The 20,083-nt window shown below is 44.1% G+C and overlaps 1 long non-coding RNA gene across 1 annotated transcript in view; it reads right to left on the bottom strand.

Annotated features, from left to right (window-relative positions):
* Window positions 1-609: 609 nt before the first annotated feature.
* The window catches only part of LOC131263460 (uncharacterized), a 66,771-nt gene continuing 47,297 nt past the window's right edge, over window positions 610-20,083 (bottom strand). Inside the window, exons 2-3 of the long non-coding RNA XR_009178255.1 lie at window positions 4,925-5,021; window positions 610-4,854 (exon numbers count right to left, since the gene is read on the bottom strand). This is a non-coding gene — a long non-coding RNA (uncharacterized LOC131263460). The remainder of the gene's footprint in view (window positions 4,855-4,924; window positions 5,022-20,083) is intronic.

Raw genomic sequence — 20,083 nt, 5'->3', positions numbered from 1 at the left:
CCGGCGTGTGGCTGCGAATGCAAACTAAATCAGTCACTCCGGATCGTATAATTAATAGCGAGTGTTTTCATTTTTTGTTTAGTGTACTAATTAGTAGGAACTCTTTTTACCATTTTCGTTAGGTTGCTTTCTTTTGTCTTATTTGCGTTTTGCTTAACATGGTCCGGAGGAACTGGTAGTGTTTGGTCGATGTCACCAACGACATTGTTGCGATGAGTATTTAAATTTTGGTAGGTACCCTTCAACATAGTGACCTCAAGCAACACATGCCAGGTTTCACCCCCGGGTTCGGTGGAATCCGCAAATATGTTCGCTTTCTATGAACAGATGAGAAGCGGTCAGAATACCAGCAAGGATCACAGTAATGTGAATTTTAAAACTGAAAGCACACAAGAGGGGAAAATAAGAAACAATTCAAACAACTTCCTCAGAAGAAGAGGAACAACACTTTGCTTGCTTTAGCTTAGTGTCCTCCGGAAGGTGTTTGAACTGTTTGAGCCAATTTCCTGCCTCAAACATGTGTGACTATTAGCGGTTTTCAATTTCAAATGAAACTCCACATGAATCCAGTTTACTGCTCTGTTCATATTATTTTCCACGCGAAACTAATTCCGGATCCTGTCGATCAACATCGAACTGGGACATTGATCAACTTGTGGGTTCAGCATTTAAAAGAATTCAACCAAAGAACAAATAAATAAATAAACAAATTTCCCTTTGAGCACCGATCGTTTCCTCTGGGATCTGGCAACGGACAAATGGGAACAGGAACTTTGTAGTAATGGGTATTCGCTTTCCTCGAAACACGTGTTCTAGGAAGCTCGAACCCGGTTAGATCACAACTCTTGAAGGATAAAGAGATACATTAAGTGTGGATGCCTCTTAGTTTAGTAGCTCGGTCCATCTTGAGGCGGGAGGGGGGTGGTGAGTTAGCTGAAACAGCTAACAGTGTGGCTGTGCTGCTGTTGACATTTGACACGTGAAAGAACTTCATCTCAATCTTGGCTAAAATCGTTTTGCTTGCTCACTTTTCCAATGCGAGGACAAATGTAATCGTTCATGATATGTCGAGTCTTTTCTACATTTCTTCTTCATCTGTTGGCTTCCTTCTGCTGCGTAGTTAGATTTTTCCAAATGTGTGTGTGTGTGTGATTTCAAATCGAGCCTTTTTCGTTTCGGTTTAATTTGATATTTTTTGGAGTTTTGCCGCATGTGTCTATTGTGTGAATTTGTTTCTCTTCTGTTTTCTCTTGATTCATTTTTTTTAACCATTTCCTCACATCTTTCTTTCAAATAGGAACAAAATAGGTTTCTTTTAAAGTTAAGTGATTCAGCTTTACGCCAGTTTCACAATCTTCAACCTTCCTTGACATTCAGTCACGCATTTCAATTCGATCTACTAAACTATTATTGTTGTTCTCGCGAGTATCCTTTTCTTCAATTTTGCGTGTTCGCTTGGAATGAGTATTCATAGTTTTTTTTTCTTGTAAAATAACTGTGCATGTTTGACGTGGTTGTCTTTTCTTGGCGCATTTTTGGAGTGCATTTGAGACGAGTAATGTGTGCGTGTGTGTTTGGTACTTCCCCCAAAAGAAACAACGATCAATTCTTCCCCATTTCTTCTGCTTGATTGGATTTGAAGTAGAAAAAAAGTTCAACATTCTTTTACGTTCGTTCGTCATTTTCAAAAATGCTCACAGTTGATTGTTCTTACGATACGGTACGCATTTTGTGTGTGTTTATTTGAAGGTATGTGCGTGGATTGGAAAAGTACACTGCTTACAGTTGCACCGTTTCTGTGGTCAGTAGGGTGTTTCCGGATTTTCGTTTCACTCCTCCACACCTGTGTTGGAAATTGTGAAAGTTCATTGTTGTGTGTATTGCATCATCTTATCTCTTTAGTACATTGCACCATGAGTCCCTCTGCTTGAACCGTCTCGTTCCATGTTTCCGCGCTTATCAATGTTGCTGCTTCTTTAGCTAGCTTCTCATTATTTCTAAATGCTAACAGATTCAATCACTTAGATATTATAAATAAAAAGATTAAACCCAAGCTAACTCTACCATTTATAATTACGGTTATTTCTAGTAGTACGTTTTCGTAATGCTTGTGTAATCTGTAATTTTAATGCAAATTGTCGCAAACCTTTCCCCCCTCACCCACTTTTCACCGTGTGCCAGAGGGTTGGGAATGCATTTTAGGAACTTTTCATTAGTAGTGCTTGATGTCACCCACAATCATCTTCGTTTTTGAATATCAATCTACTCATATCATTAGCGACCAGTTAGATAATGTTTAATAATCACTTGTCTCATCTCTTTTACTTCTATCTCATTTCGTCCGCCTTGGGAATCATAATTCCTACATGAATAGCGTAAAACTTGAATTCGTTCTCCTGTCGACTTCAAGAGATCGGGTTGAAGTTTTGTATCGCGTTTCAAAGAATAACCCTAACGTTATCGAAGAGAAGGTAGTTATGCTTCCTCGCAATTGTAAGCACAATTTACCTACTCTTCAGACGATCCGCTTCCGTTTTGATTGATAGCGTTGACATAAATCATTACATTGCACGTGGGTTTTTTTTTCATTTACATACATTTATCAGTTTAGTTACAAGCAGCCTACAACACATCATCATCATCATTCGGTACGTTCGAGAACGGCACCTGCTGCGAAATGAGTGGTCATCACCAACGAGGGCAACCGACTCCCATTCTAATATGCACTCGTTAATAATATTTTTTTGTGGATTTTTTATCATTTTAATTTTTTTTTCGTTTTTTCAGTTTTATAAAATATCTCTATGTATAATAAGCCAATTCTAGATGTTAAGTATCATCGCAATCGTCATTGTCAGTGTAATGGACTACTTTGGAACGCTTGTTTGGTGTTAATTTACGGTTCAAGCCTTTAGCCCGTCCATCGGGAACGGCATGTTTTGGCGCAATGGTTCGAAAATCGCCCGCATCAAATGGCTTATCGCGTGTGAGGAGTGCACACTTTTCCGGATTCTGCTGTTAAAACTACACCCTGCCGACCGAATGGTTTTAATTTCTGTCGGTTTTTAAAAGGAAGAGTGTACGGTAATTCTATTTCATTATTAGAAGTTTAACAATCATTTCAACACATGTATGGGATTGATTTTTTCTGTTCCTATGTTGGTTCATTTACTTCGACTTCGTTTAGTGTTTTCTAACGCTGGTTGCACATTTTGGAACTAAACACACACACACACTCTAAATGGTGATTCGTACAACTCGATCCATGGAGTTTGCAGAGTTGTTTTTTGTTCTCTATCTCTTCTGCATGTTTTGCTTTCCTCACCTAAAACTCACTTTATACAATAATTCATCAATGTTTCTTACACATAATTTCGCCTCCCCTCTTTTCAGCGTTATCATCGTCCTTTTTCGTGTTTTAAACTCCTTTTAACGAATGCCGTTCTTCCGTTTGGTTTGCGTCTCCTTAGCCCTATGTATTATTAGTTAGTAGAATTTTAGTTCTCATCTCTTAGCATTCAGAGATGAGAGCAAGCGAGGTGCAAAAACTGTTCTGTTTAACCGGGTACGACAGGGTTTTTGGGCGCAGAGTTTGGCGCTGAAGTGTCGATAGAAGCGACGGAATGGTCGACCTGTTCTTTTCTGCTCAGACTAAAAGCAGGTTCGGCTCAACAGACAGACGTTGTGATAAGCGCCGCATTTCAGTGAGCGCAATCTTTTTGGGACGTTGTTTGAGAATGATCCTTGCCAGACAATCCTGTCGTATATCTCTGGCGCAGAACAGTCCGGAGACCAGCTTGTTGGTTCCGTTAGCGCCGAAATCCTACGACAGGTTGCTTGAGGTTCAATGGACATATTTTCCAATCCCAATTAGAGCACTCAAATGCTTGCTACCTTATGCGACGCGTTGTCTTACCGTTGTGATTTCATTCTAAGCTAATAAAGAAAGGTGTTCGCATTCCCTTTTTACCTAACGAGTTCATCAACCAAATGCTACAACCATCAACACTGACAGCACCACGACAAACGTTCAGTCTCTAGTAACTTTACATTTGTTTTCATGCTTCACGTTTCATAGAGTTATGTTCAACTCTCATCGTTATCTCTGTTAGTGTGTGTGTGTGTATGGTTTTTTGTTTGTGTCAGTGTTTTGTTTATATTTAATTTTTTTTCCGTCAAGCATTTTTCCTTCCGCTTCCGCGTCTCCTTTCACTCCCAAAAAACATCGAACAATCCGGTTGGGATAAATTCATGCGCCTAAATAGTACAATTACTACACTCTCGTTTATAACGTATATTTTTATCTATGTTTCATTTCATTTTTTCTTTATTTTAAAGTAGGAACTTAATTGTTGCATTTCTTCTGTGTCTGTGTTTTTCATTTCTTCTTCTTTTCTTTTCTTGCCATTTGGCGTAGATTTTCATCTTCTTCGCTTCGTTTTGTTTTCTTGCAGTGTTTTCTTCAATTCGTTTTCGTCTTTGCCAGCATGTGGTTTCTTGCGCGTGTGGTTTGTCTTCGTTGATGTAACAATATGTTGTTGCACGCGTCGAAATGGTTTTCTTTCTCCTTTCTTAACTTGCTACGGTGGTGCTGTGCAGATTCTGTGTGTCGTTTCAGGTTTGTTGGCATCGATCGCACTCTCGTGCTGTTGTGTGCTTGTGTCTTGGGGCGATGTACAGCACAGCTTCGGGTATCATTAGTCGTTGTTGCGTTCGTTAAGATGGCAAATATTTTCAACTATTTTTTTTCTAGTTGATGGTGCTGGAAGGTCCGTCTTCGAGTATATCCCGCATCCCGTAATTCGTGAAGTGATTATGTTAACTCAATCTCAACCAACGTGTCTGTTGAAGTGTCTGAAAACGTTAAACAGCGTCAGAATAAAATATATTGCTTAAATTAACACGAAAGCTTTACAAAACTTACCATAAACAAAAAATAAAAAAATCCTTCGGATCTGGCGTTTTGTATTTCCTTTGAAGAAGTGCTCTCCCCATTTGAAAGCTTCGTTTGTTGATCGTCTCTGAAAAAGAGAAACAAGCACAAGCAAACATCATTAGCAGATAAAAGAAACCGTGCACAAAGCAGGAATAAAAGCGCCCATCAAACCGTCGCAAAAGGCTTTTCAATAAAATTAGATAATGTAATGGATGGAAAAAACAATACGAACGGAAGTAACCGAAGACTCGTAGATTCAGCAAAAACGTGCAACAAAATGGCTTCCATTAGTATAGGGGAATGTTGATGCTGACTATGCGCTAATGCGCCGTCTTGGTCGTGCCCACATTTGGCCGCTGGTGGAGGATGGGGAAGCAAGAGAACAACACTCTATATCATCGTCACTCCTAATTAAAGCAGCAAATTAAATACTACCCCATCTTGGCCGGAAGGAAAGAGAAAAACCGAGTTGCTCATTGGCTCTATGGTAGTAGTAAGGTGGGTGTATGTGTTAGGGTATTTGTGTGTGCCAGGGACTAATGGGAACGAAGTGGAAGAGAATCCTCCACTCAAGAAACCAAGCATCCAACCAAGCCGTAGCCGACGATGATGGTTTTTGCTAATGCACAAACCGGATGGGGAAAATAAAATAAAATAAATGAATCAACCATCCGAAGGGGAAGAGGGGTCACGAGGACGAGCGAAAGGTTGATGGAAAAGGCGGAAAAAGGGATGCGACCAGCGAGCTGAAGGTGAAAGAGGAAGAAAGATGCATGGTCCACCCATTTTCATTTTCATTTTCCTCGCTCCGTTTAGCGAGGACCGCGCGAAGAAGAATGGCGTTAGGAGGAGGGTAAAAAATACCACGAGCGCACAAGGGTGTGTGTATGTGTGTGCGCAGCTCACTGTAAGTGTGAAACAAAACCCGTAACATAATCGTCAAGGGGGAGAGAGCCAGTCCGGGAGACCAGCATCCCCACGACCCAAGCGGATCGTCGGCGACAAAAAGAACATCTTCGGAAAAGCGGTCGGAGTCGGGTCGGTATTGTGGAAACCGGCTGGCGGTGGTGGTGAGCGTGGGGGCTCTTTGTTTGTGTGTGCATGTAGGGGTGGATAAGGGCCCCGTGCCGTAAGAGCTAGCCATTTATTTCCTTCGGCCGTCAACCCGTACGTGCGCTAATGTGTGAAGTATATAATGAGATGAATACGGTAACGGCAAGGCAAGAAGAATACGGACCGAGGGCGATTATTTTCTACTGTTTTTCGCTACACTGGTATTCGTATGTGTGGTGGCGCACTCGCGCAGCATAATTTGAGCAGCGCTGATGATAAGAATAAGCGACGACAAACCCGGGCCCAACCCAAAACCCTTCGACTATGTACTAATTAGTGCCTTCGGTGAACGGGCTCGGGTTTTCCCCGGGTGTAGTCGGAACCGGATTGCGAAAGGGGTTTAATTTAGGTGAGTGAGAACGAAAAAAGGGCGTTCACGATGGCAAAGGGCAGCTGTTGTAGATAAGAATCGAGAGACGGATGAGAACGGGCGAGAGTAATTGGTTGTTGGCTGCATCTTTCCTGGACTTTTGGAGAGTGGAATGGAGAGATGGAAACCCTTGGAGAGGTAGCGGTGGTTATATATAATTTGTTAAACTCATTAGGTAGTAAGATTGTTGCAGGCGGCCGTAGAAAAAGTAAAATGGTGGATACAGTGTAACATCGTGGAAAGCATTCATGTTACATTTGACGTAAGGAAAACAAGGACAATTTAGAAATAAAAGGTCCTTGAATAAAGATGTTTATTTTCCGTTAATTTTATATTGATAACTTTTTTGAAAGATAAGTCCTTGCTTCTTCAGTAAATAAATGTTTTACTTGATACAAAACGCATATCTTGTTCAAACTCAAACCCACGTTTCTATGCGACGGATAATAAAATCAATCGAAAGCAATGCGACATGCAAAGACATCGATGTCGAGTCGTTCGATGCGGCAGAGTGATTATCAGAGGCGAATGCAGGCGCATAATGAACGTTTCTTGCTGCAGATAATCGCATTCGGCACCTTTCGTCAGTATTCCCACCACCCCCCAAGGACCCCCAATGATCCCCGTTCGGGATGATTCTCATTTCCCATTTTCGCAAGCGTACCTGATGACCGTATCAGGAAAGGGCCACTGCAGCTTTCCGCACCCAGCTGATTGTCAGTCTTCTCTGTGTGCCCGGTTTTTTGGGCCATTCCGAGCTCGGTGGCAAGAGATTACCGTCATACCGCCTCGGCTGTGCCCTCCCTATTAGTCCATTAGTCATTCAAAATTTCATAACCTCATGAATACTGCAGGCACCTTTTTCTGAAGTCTCGGCAGCATAATGTGGCCCCGGCGCAGCTCGGGAAAGAACAGAAGCAGACGTACCCACCATCGGGTCCAGCGTCAAGCCGGGGTCCGCTCTCGCAAACGAATGAGTATAATTGAAAATGTTGAAAGTTTTCATATTCATCAATAGATTAAATATGAATGAACGTGCTGCCGGCCGACCTCTCGCGTTCCTTCCTTCCGGGGCATCCTACGGGAAAGCTTTGGGATATTTCGAAAACACCGTACGATAGGAATAAAACGAGACCGCTACACCCCGGCCGTTGCCGCACCGATCGTCCGCGAACGAAAAGAGATTGGTTTATTTCGGTCCGAAATCGGTGGAGGCGCCTGGTCGCTGGTACGAACGAACCCCGGAATGCCGTCGAGATGGTCGTTGGTCGCCCGGAAAAAGGTTCTCCTCGGTGCACCGGGTGCTAATGTGCTTTCGATGGCAATGAACAAAAGGGATGCGCCAGGGGATGCACAATGATGCAGGACTGTTGGAGCGTTCGGAGAATGGATCATTTAACTCTAACGTTTTTCCGGAGGCGGCGGGGATCGAGTGTGCGAGTGGCAGACAAATTTACATAGAAGAAAATTTGCATTTCGTCCCGAAACGCCTCCCTCTAAGCGAACGCTTCGAGGCCATTCCCCAAAATGGAACCTTCCGAATGTGGTGCAGAAGTGCCGACCTTCTCAGGGTTATTGGAAAGATCGTTCATTTTCGGATGAAAATGAAATGGTTTTCCTGCACAACCGAATGACGCACGGAATGACTTTTTGGTTCAGAAAATCATGGGTCTGCTGTGCCCTTTGTGTCGGGCAGCGGTGTGCTCCAACTTTGGCACGGGTGTACAATTTTCGGCTGATCCACTCGACACACGCCCGCTGCATTTGTCGTTGTCTAATGGTGATTTAGAGCCTTTTAGAAGCGCGTCATTATGCAACCTCGCTTCGTTCGGCCCAATGCCATCCTCGCTGCTCCAACTGGTGCCGTTGTACGTGGCAATAATAACCACCAGCCTCATGCACGCAGTCGTACGAGCTGTGGAAATGGCGAAATTATTGTAATTTATAATTTATAATGCATCTCTAGCTCGTATTTCATACGAGGCGCACATGAGGCGGGTTTTTCCACCAACCCGCGCATCGAACCGGAAACCTTTGTGAGCATTAGTTGGAAATTATGATCACCTTCCTCTCGCCTCCCTGGGGCTCCCAACGTGTCCTTGCGGTCCGAACCGGTCCTCGCGAACGCTGGCAAGTTGTGGTAAATTTAATTTCCAACCAAACGTTTCGCACCTCTCGAGAACGATTTTGCATAAATTCAATTATTGACCACCGCCATCATCATCGTTCGCCACCGATTTGTGGCTGACCGAATAATGAACGTGCGGGTGGGTGTGGGCTTAAAAGTACATCAGTTAGTATTAAAAAGAGGATTCTCACCACACGCATTTACATTACGCTTCAACGCGGGAGTTGTGGTTGCTTTGTGGAACTGGACGATTAGGAATGACGGCGGGAAAATGGGAATATAAATGCAACCGACGAAAGAGCAATGTGCGTGCATGCAGCGATCTGGTATCGGATTTAGATTAATTCGCTCTGTCATGTAATGTTTAAATTTACATTTTTATCTGTCAGATGCAGGCGACCGGGATATCCGGTGGACGCATGACGTGATGTTAGGTATAATTCGATATGATTAGTTTATGAAATAGAATCGATGTTTATCGATGATGGAAAAATGTTGAATTTGATTGATAAATAGTTTTTCTACCCTTTTTAAAGGTGCTTAAAAACTGTTTGTAAAGAACCGTATAGTTTAAGCAGTGTACATTTAACAGTAAACTAGTTTATGTTTCACAACTAATAATCCATTTAGACCATTTATAACAGTTTTATACTTTAAAAATATTTTTATCCAGGCATGAAATTCCTTTCCACTTGATAAACCCAATTTCGTTCCCACAACTTTAGACTGTGAATTCATCTGTTAAGAAAGCATGAAAATGTAAAAAAATAGCCCTAAGGCTGATTGAACGTTGTTCAGCTTATCGTCTATTGCTTTGCACCGATGTACAGCAACAGTTTTGATGCATGTCACGGAAAAGAAAACTATAAGAAAACGAAATCGATCGCTTTATGGAAGGTCAGTTGAGAGAGAGATAGACAGCAAGGTCTAAATTTGAACCAGAATCATTTGTCCGGCAGTCAGCTCGTGAGTTGTTCGAAAAACCGGACCCAAAATTCGGTACAAATGAACTCATTAAAAGTTTGGAGTGCTTCTCTGCAGGACACATACCCAACAGCGTCATACCGTGCACTTAGGTCGCGAAGCTTGTGCAAAGAGACACAACTTTCGCAGTAAAGTTTTTTATCCTCGCTTTGAGTTTTCAATTTAATTGGTACTATACTTTTGGATTAACTCGATACTTGGAAGTTTATTATTTTGCTAGTACTTTTTATATTGTATTTAATTATAATGTTAGAAACATCGGGTCAAGTTGTGTTTTTTTTAAACTTCTCGTTTTATGTACCAACTATGCCAATCTCATTATAAGGTATTATTTGGAGCGAAATTTTAGAATGGCCAAGAAAAGTTACGTAAAACATGTTATTACGCCATCATTAACGGACACGTTTCTCAAAAGCAACCTCATCGTTAGCAGTTTATGCTCACAGTCAAGTCCATCTCCTTGGAGTTTACTCCCTCAACCTTTTCCTCCCCTATCACTTATTCTTTGAGTGTGAACGCTTCTTAAGAAGCACCATCGAGGTCAGATTCCGGGCTTGTATTTGCGTTTGAAAGTGCCTCCACTCCCGGTTGGGGTTGCCCTTTGACCCATTTCTTAGCGACCCCCTGCCGAGTGCCGCTTCCGTCCAACGGACGTTCAAAAGCGTCCACGTTCCAATAATCCCTCGGGCTGCTGCTTCATTCGGCATCGTTATCGGTTGGAAACAGACATACCTATGTACTTGCATATGGGAGCCTCATTGCCTTTCCCACACACTTTTTTCTCCCACGTGCCCCATCCCTTTCCCCCCTCCCCACCATCACGTTCCCATGGTAGAAGGCTTCAACCAAACCAACCGTCGTTCGTTAGCGATGTAATGAAATTCTGCCATTCGTCGCGTTCGATTTTTCTGCGCGCGGATGTTTTCCCAACCTAGCGTCTTCCCCCTTGGACTCGTGAATTTCCGGTTTCTTGCATCTTTGCCACTCAAACGCCACCCTCCCCGCTACTAACGCTTTCCCGTTCGAATGTATCTACCTCCCCCTGCGGTTCCCGCGATCGGTTCTGGTTTGGTGAAGTTCAATTTCTTCATTCGATTTCATCTCGTCGGGCCGTAGGACTTTGCATGAGGCTTCGGAAAGGCGAAGCAAATGTTTCTCCGTTTCGTTTTACATTCCCAACGGCAAAAAGGCTTGCGATTAGGCGGGCGCGCTTTCGTTGTTCATTCGTTCGCTGTACTTTCTTCGATCCGTCGTTAGAAATAAAACCTGCATACGTGAGGTTTGAGATGAGGCTCGACTCGCTTTTCGCGGAGTCGATCCACCCAAAAGTGTAAAGGGTGTGTGTGTTTGTGTGCGGGTGTGTGTGTGTGTGGGTCTTAAACGAGGTTATATGTCTTATGTAGATGAGGGTTACCCGTGACTACGAATGCGTAATCGTGGCCTGGCTGGGCTCGAACTTATTTTGCAATCCCTACGCCTCACCCCAAAATGGACGGGGGAGAGAAAAATACATTTTCTTTCCATCCCATTCGGGGCTCGGGTGTTTCGTTTTAATCCAACCCAACGACAACAGCCAACATGAGGTACAAATGTCATAACAGCTCGGTCTACTTGACGAGAGATGGAAAACATTCGTGTTACTAACGGCGTTTCTAAGTACGATCATTGAACCTGACACCTTCTCGACGCTACAATGAAGCACACACTCACTCACTTACAAAGGGAAATGTAACCGTAAGATCGTATGCGCAAAAGTGCCTTACCACGTGCTTGTGTACTTCACTTTTGATTTGTGATGGTTTTTTGCTTCATCCATCCCGCCATACATCAAACTCATTTTCGCGAACCATGATCGAAGCCACACGAAGCGGGGCTGAGGTTCGATAAGGAAATACGATGGAAAAGCACGTTCACTAAGATTCTGCCACTGCGGAGGTTCCGAGAGAGAGAGAGAGAGAGAGAGTGAGAAAAAAAGACGGAAAGGAGTACAGAGAATGTAAATAAATAAAATGAAATTGAAGAGAAAGTTGAATAAAAATCAATTTACTTTCCATCTTCCAACAGTGGGGTGACGCCGAGCGACGCTTTTGCACATCACAGTTCTTTCTCTCTACGCCGCCTGGTGGTGGCGCTACCTTCGCTTCATCCCGCGCACGTGTGGTGAAGTTTGAAGAGTAGAAATGAAAAACCGCGAAGGAAAAGAACCCGTCCATTTGCCATTCCGGTCGGTAACTTAGTGGAGAAGGAGGAAGCCGGTTGCCGAAACGGAACTACCCCGACGCTCGAGTTGCGCGTGTGGAAATTGCGCCGCCCGGGCGGTATGTGTGTGTGTGTTTGTGTGCACTAGCGCAACCTCGCTCGGTGGCTGATGATGAAAATTTGAGCAAAAGCAGGGAAATAAAAGAAGTCGCGACCACCGGCGGGACGGTATTTTACACCCACCCGATTTCCACGAGGGCATAGCAACGCGGATGTCCCACTGTGCGAAGGCCGGGAAGGGTGTGGAAAACCCCGAGCGGAGGGAAAATTTGCACACGCGAATCCAATTCGCTCGTACCCGCGCACCGCTGGGAAAAGGGGTTCGGTTTCCCTCCTTTCGTTTTTTTTTCGGGGCAGTTTTTTTTATTTTTTCGCACAGACTCATCCGCATGGTTTCCCATGGCAACGATGAAGATGAAAATTCAACCAACACAATCACCAACACTACCGCCACCATCATCACCACCATCAAAGAAGCCCGTCAACGAGAAGCCCCGTGAGCAATAAAGAGCTTTCTCATGTCACACACCGTGAGTGAAGATGGAAATTGCCGACGGCTTTCCATTATTTTAATGACGTTGGTTTGTGTGAGGCAACGCGTGGGTGGAAGGGTGCGGGGAGGAGGGTGGGGTGGTTGTTTTCGGCTGGAAGGCGCAAGGAATTGACGAATATATAGAAGGCCACGCCGAGGCGCGTGGATGACTGAAGTTGACACTGGAGATGTATGTGCCGTACATACTAACAAAGAGGTAGAAAAAAAAGAAACCCCTCCTCCCCCTATTCCACATACACAGTGGCGCATACATGTGCCAAAAAAGGAGCTTCGGTTGCTTTGGTTTTGGTCGATCAGGTTTTTTTTTTCGGGCGCCTCTACATTTTCTTTTTAAGTTGAGGTTTTGATTGCAAATGGCAGTCGGGAACCACTTGCGCCGCAACTCCGGGAAATGACTCGGGTCTGTGGGACCCACGAAAGGGAGAGGGGTGGGCAACGAGGGAGGGAACGGGGGTGGGACTGAAATTTGCAAAATTGAAAAGCGAACCAATAAACGGATTCTGCCTGCTCGGTAACGAGGCAATATCGCAAACGAGTCGATTGAAATACGAGTGATTTGAAGCGAAATCTTGTTACCGTGTTCCGTGTTGGGACGTGTCTTTGCGTGCGTGTGTATGTATTTCTTCAAATCATTTGTTAGCAAACAAATATTCAAACACTTTATATCGAGGTCGTCAAATGATCAAAACATCACAATTCAGAAGAAAAACATATTTTTATATGTTGGTAAAACAAAACAGCAGTTCTGCAGATCGTTTGCCGATCATGCAGATCATGAATCAGAAAGAAACTTTGCGTTTTGGAGATACATGAATGTTTTCATGAGAGATTCATGAATCCCAAAATGATGAAAACTTATGAGCAAAAAATAGGTTTGGAGACTCTTTTATTTTTGGTCGCATGATCCACACCAATGAGAATCGAATCATGGAGATTCGTCAAAGATCAATGAAAGATTCATGAAGATTCATTAACGTTTGACGATTTGAATCCCAAAAGATTCATGAGTCCATTTAAATGAATCTTAGGTTAAAGATTCATATGAATGAACCTCGCCAAAAGATTTGAAAGGCACAACAGTAGAATCAACTTTAGAAGTATAGACAAATATAATCTGTGACGTTTGATAATGCTATGAGGTTATATGCGATAAGATTAATGACATTTATTCAGCCATCATGGCAAATTATGACATTACTCTCTACGATTTATACCAAGTTCTTTCGAAAATCTCACGTGATCCGTTCCGCAGCCTTTACCGACTGCTTTAAACTCGCAATAAAATGTATAAATTGAAGGTTAGCAAAGAGCACCATCGTAAAAAGGGATGCTCACAATCAGAACGTCTCACGATTTCAGTTTTAAAGACCACCCTTCGAGCCGAAAACGGGCACCTCCCCGCAATAAAGCCATCGAAGGATACTTTAAACACTTTTCAAGCACTTCGTTTGACCTTCCACCGAAAATGGCACCATCGCATAAAGCGATGTTTTACGACGGCCACACACAGTTCACAGGCCGACCCAGTTTGTGTGCTCCCGCACAAGTTGGCGGAGGCGAACGTCCGACGAATGGGAGGGTGGTGATGTAGACATACGTACTCTGCAGCCAGAGACAGGTGCTGACCTCAATCGAGAACTGTCAGATATCAAGGACGAGCCGGCATCTTCCCTGACCGGGATCCTTATCGGCTTGAGCCGAGCCGACGAGGACGAGCATCATCTGTGTCACGACGGATTGTTCAAAGTCATGCTGCGTGTGCGGGTGAACTGTGAATCCCGGTTTCCGGGAATGGGCACATTCCTGGAAGGCGGCGACACCCAAACACACACACACGCGCGCACAGAGACGTATCAAACTAATCCGTGACCAAAGTTCATGGCATCAGTCGCGAGCAACAAGGGGCCTTCCGTTTCGTTTCGTTCTGTTCCGGCGGTTAACCTTCCATGCCTTGCCTTCTTCGACCACTATCCGTGACGTTTTCCGCCGGTCCCGTTTTCCACTTGTGGAACGCACGCATCCCACCCTCGGCTAGATTTTCCTTGAAGGTGAACAAAAGGTGGCTCCTCAACATCGCGGTGTACAAGTTTGGAGTGAACGAAAATAAAAAGCCACTTTATGGAGGCAAAAAGGGCAAAACCGAAGACAACGCCGGTCAGTGTCCGAGCCGACAGGTCTGCTGGGAGAGACGTTCGAACATATGTTTTCCCCCCACTCTTTCTTTCTCCACCGCTGACCACAGCATCTTTGCACCCGTTCCGGTCGTTAGGACGGGAGAAGGTTACCCTCGTAGTCGCATCAACCCGGTGGGAACCCGCTGAATGACAGCGTCCTTTTTCGCCTTACTCTTGGGGAGTTTATTTCGATCGATGATGTCCTTCTAAACGACTGCTCCGAGGAAAACCCGCCCCGTAAAACCTGTTTCTTTAAAGCAACAAGACGCAGAATCCGCCGGTAAGACACTTCCACCTTCGAGCAAATCTTTGCGGTCCACGAAAGCTCTCTTTAACATCGTAAAAACATGACTTTAACCACAGAACATCATAAACCGAGCCGGGCCGGAAGCCCGATGGCTCGTTTCACCGTGCGCTTTCTGGTTTACCGCTTCGACCTGTCTGCCGGGCAGACAACAGGTTCCGGCTTTTTCCAGTGTGTGTGTGTGTGTCGGGGAATCGGTACCTCAGAATACCTTAGCCGTGCTTGTCGGAGCCTTCAAACTTCACCCGGTGATTGCAGTCTGATTCAACAGGCTGCCGAGAGGCGCACACGGAAACGCTTGCCACGGACAAACCGTACAAAAATGGTTACCATTTCCGGTCACTCGATGTAGAACCCGGTTGAGGCACGTGAATGACGCTACAGTGTATCGATGCGAATTGCAGGGAATTGTGGGTCGTATTTGAAAAGCTGTCTGCGTTAAGCTTCAGGTTAAAGAACTTAATAGCAGTTCCTATTTTTAATAGAAAAGTATTAATGCAGCATAGGCCGAGTCTCAAACTGTGAATGTACATCGTGTGCAGTATGCAGCAATTTTATTGCGATGGCTTTAAAACACACTGAATGAAAACTCTCCAACGGAAAGCGTTAATTAAATGCATCGCAACGGAATGGGTACACTTAATTTAAAAACAGTCATTATCGGAAAAGCTTATGAATACATTAAAAAAGAAATCCCGAACACCATCAGCACTGATTACATTTCGCCTGCCCGCGAATCGTCCGGCCTCTGCAAAATGCGGGCTTCATTAATCCTGAAGCATTAAGCTGGAATAAGTGAATCAAAAGAGAGAAAAAAGGAATACGTCTAGAAAATAATAATAAACCGGGGAAGCAATCAGATGGAAGCCATAATGAAAGTAATTTCCTCGACCCACCCTTCGCTGGCGCCTTCGAAGGACACTTCTCCAGCGAGTAGGTCATTTCCACCAGAGAATAAAAATGAAAAAAAAGGAAATATACCGCCCCACCCCCCTCCACCGATGGTGGTGGCAATGGAATTTAATTGCGTCGCCAGTCCGAAGGACTACGTTTTAAAAACAAAATGCCGCCACTTTGATTTGATTCCCCTAGCTGCGCATCCCCCAAATCAGCCTCCCGTTTCCCTTTTTCCTCCCGCTAGCCGGTCGGTTCATGCAATATTAATTTCCGCCGCGTTTGCCACGAACGCACGAGTGGAACCGACCGTTCCTCGGGTGGAGCCGCCCCAGTGTAACTTCAGTGTATGGTGCGAAGAGGTGGCGATTATTATTTTTTTTTTTTGGTTCTGCTTTCGCTCATCTCCCTCTCTCGCTACTTTTCCAATGTTTTTAATATCACTTTATAACGTTTGGTTCGCGCGCACAGGACGATGACAGGACGACAAATGGATGAAATGACTAAAAAGGGAAGCCAATCGTACAAATGATACGGAACGACAGGGTAGCACTGTTCACATGCTATTTTCTTCCTTGTCACACTGGAAGAGAAGAGTGGAACGGAAAGAGAGAGTAGGAGACCGTGATAGAACGGAAAAACCAACAGCAACGTCAAAGTATACTTCTTTTTCGCTTTCCTTCTCGATTCACTCAGTGTATAATTAAATTGAATGGGGTGTTCTTGATTATGGCGCGGATCGTTGGATTTTCAGCTTTCTTTTTTCCCATTCGCTTGCGCTGTCGCCGTTTTTATCATTTTGCAGAATTTTTTCGTGTATCCTTCAGATTGTCCTCCGTCTGGCTCGGCCCGCGGCTTCGTTTGACAGGATTTCCATGCTTTTTTCCCATCATTCTCCCTCTTTTGCATCGGTCGGAGTGTAACGGTATAGTGTTTGCGATTTTCTCCTCTTTCTTTCAACGAAACGGAACGGAACAGTCTGCACGATGAAAGTTGTGAAAATGTTCGCAAGCCCGCGTTCGATGGAGGAACGAGTTTTCGCTTCGTTGTAATTTGAATTTTAGATACCTTTTTTTTTGCTCCCTCCTTTTCTTGAATTCACTTTCCCTGGGTGGACCCTTCCGGTTCGTTCACCCCACGGTGCGAGGCGTGCTTCAGCACGGTAGGATACATTTTTACTTTTTTTTTTCGTTCCATTCCTTCATTTTCTTAATTGGATTTTTAATGAGATCGCGTCGAGTTTGCTGCCATTACCACCTCCGGGTTTATTCCATGCGGGAGGGTGCTTCTTTTTTTCTTCGTTCGAAACACACGGAAAAGAGAAAAAACACAAGAATTGCAATACGATCCATCCAAAGTATGGGAAAACTTGCCTGGGAAGGGGGAAGAAATTTCTTCGCATTTCCTCCATCCCGAGATGATATAAAATTCGTCGAAGATGGCACGAGAAGTGGTTGATATTTTAACGGAGGTTTGGTTTTTTTTTCTTCCTGCGAACGTTTGGCTCCGTCAGCCGTAAGTCGCTTCATCGGACGGAAAGTTCATTATTTTTCGTTCCCAGTTTGTCGATGGAGAAATTTAACTTTTCTTCAAGTGGTTTAATCTTTCGCCGGAATTGCTTAAGCCATTCCATTAGTTGGCGCGGTCGGTTAGGGCGGGGCGGAGAGTCTTTTTTTGTTTCAGGGATTTCTTCTACGTCAATCGCATTTTCCCGGATGATGCTGGTGGAAAACCTAGGATGTTATTAAATTTTACACTTTAGATTTGAACTTGTAACCCATGAAATGGTATTTTTGATCGTTAATGATTTAAAAGAAATCTCTTGAGGATTGTAATCATAGCTTTAACGTGTTTTGAGTAATTATATTTAAACACCAACAATGGAAAACTATTGTTATTGAGAATATTAGATTTACAAAAATAAATAAAATATTTCAGATCATTTTATCTTGCATAGGTAGATACGACTTATAAATAATCCATTTTCGAATTAATTTCCACATCAACCACCCGTCGAAACATGTCACAACATGGAACAGAATAAAGCTCGTGCTGAAACATAGCACGTCTCTATCCTTTGATCATGTTGTTTGTGAAATGAAACCCGCCACGTGTTGGTCGAGGCCTTTTCCCAAAGCCGGCCGCTTGGCTAGCAACAGTTCAACGTCCCATTTGGCAAGTGAAATAAAATAACAATCATATCTGTGGTACAACAATGAGGAATAATACACTCTTCAGTGTCGTGCTATGTGTCTCTCCGGACGCCGGAACATCTTTCGGTGCCGTTTATCCGCCGCAGATCCATGCGAACTCCATTTCTATTCGGTGACCATGTCAACTGGGTGCTGGGGCTTGGAGAAAGTCGCACCATTTTGCTGAAGCTTCCATTGAAAGCTGAAGCACACGCTTTGCAAGAAAATCCTCCCGGAGGCATACACGCATAAGATAAGTTCCTTGCCGACGGCGCGAGGCGTTTGAAGTGAAGTGAATAGTAAAATGGCAGCAAGAAGAAAAATTCAAGGAAAAATGCTAGAATAAAAATAAAATAAAATAAAATCGACTGCAACTAACAATAACGAGATTGTCTTTTACCTTTGAAAAGCTCCGTGTAACTCTGCTGTGCGAAGAATCGAATCCTTCCCGTGGTGGGACACGAGTTTTCCATGCGAGGGAAGGGTGGTTGCGGCAACGAGTGGGACACGCTCGGATGCGAATGTAATCTACATATCCAAACATGGACGGTAGATTCGCTTCAACTCCTTGAGTACACATCCCGCCGCCCCATACAACCTCGACCCGACCCGCTTCGGGTTTTCCCGCCCAGGGAACTTAGGCAGCAAACCGTGTGTGCTTCCTTTCTTGTTCTTTTTCGCCACCGAACCAACAGAGACGCCCGCGACCAGCGTCTTGACATTTCCAAACCGGTGTGGGTGTTTTGTTTCCCGGCCCTTGCCTCATGCGATTACTAATCCTCGATCGTCGCCGATTTTCACCCGTAAGCCAAAGTGAAATTCGTGTCTTTTGGGCCCCTCTGTTTCCTCTGGCGTGTAATCACGGGCACGATATGCCGAAATGGGCCGCCCAGACCCAGGTCCTACCTGTCTTTCCACCCGACATGTGTGCCGGTGATTGTCCGTCCTTGGCGAGGGTGGCCAAAGTGAAGCGAAGTAAAATTAATTGAATTCTACCGAAATCACGATCCGCTCTTTCCAACGGAAAGAAGAAGGAACGGCCAAGCTGTGGACTGCAAATGCCACGGAAGAAGGCGACTTCGAGGAGAAACGGAAAAGGAGTGCCTGATTTGGTGAAATAATACTGCAAGTTAAATTTTGAAGAAATCGAAAGTGGATCGAAAGACACACATACAACGTTCGGTTATTCCATACCTGGTGTACCAACCTTAACAAACATCAATTTTACTGTTTTTCCATCTTGCTTTACTAAACAACAGGGAAAACGAATCCTTTTTCTTCCCCCTAGTCGAACATCGGACAGGGAGCACGGAAAAGGTTGAACAAAACATTGAATAAATCTTTCCGAAATCGAAACCGGGCTCCGGCGACGTGGCGAATCGAGCAGCGCCTCGGTCCACCTCTTGTAAAACACTTGCCGGGCTGGAGATCGCTGATAAAAGAACGATTAATCACCAAGAGTGCCGCTGCTCCGGGCCAGCCGGGCCCACAGGAAGTGACGATCAGAAGAACGGCGGAGCACGAAACCCGTAGCTATCCGGTTACTCCTTTGCCGGGCGGGTTCAGTTTTACAAAGTGAAGTGTCCTTTCTTATCTTGATATCGATTTCGATTTCATCGTTACTAATCGGTTGGCTTTGCCCGTTCGATGCTCGAGTGGGCAGCTGGGTTCCTTGGGAAAAGCCGGAAGTTCCCGATGGGGGGGTTTGTTGAAAATGTACGTCTGCGTGGTTTTTGTGGGTGGTGAAAGGAATCAATTTCCATATTTTTAGTTTCCCATGGTTTGTACTGGCGTTGCATCACGTACAAAATTAAATGGGAATAAACTTCCCAATGTAAAATGATGATAAATTGTTATGACTTATCATACTGGGTAATATCGCTTGGTAAAATAATTGACGTCTTGAGTTTGTTATAAAAACCTTTTTTTGAACAAAACTATTTACAGGAAAGAAAGTTAATAGAGAGAGTAGTTTATTGATTAGCTTGGATAGAAAAACATATTTTGTTTTTATTTCAGGTAAAAAACCGATTCCATTCTATGTGAAAATAATAACTCTTATCTTTGAGACACATCTTACAACGTCAATGGTACAAGTAGAAAAAATTGCACCTCTCCGGACAGTACTGTTACGGTTTGGGTATTATTTTCTCAATTCTCCCAACAGAACTGCACT

The sequence above is a fragment of the Anopheles coustani genome, chromosome 2 (assembly GCF_943734705.1).
Source record: "Anopheles coustani chromosome 2, idAnoCousDA_361_x.2, whole genome shotgun sequence".
Classification (NCBI taxonomy): Eukaryota; Metazoa; Arthropoda; class Insecta; order Diptera; family Culicidae; genus Anopheles; species Anopheles coustani.
Note: the sequence above shows the minus strand (reverse complement) of the source record. Positions and strands in the feature narration are given on the sequence as shown.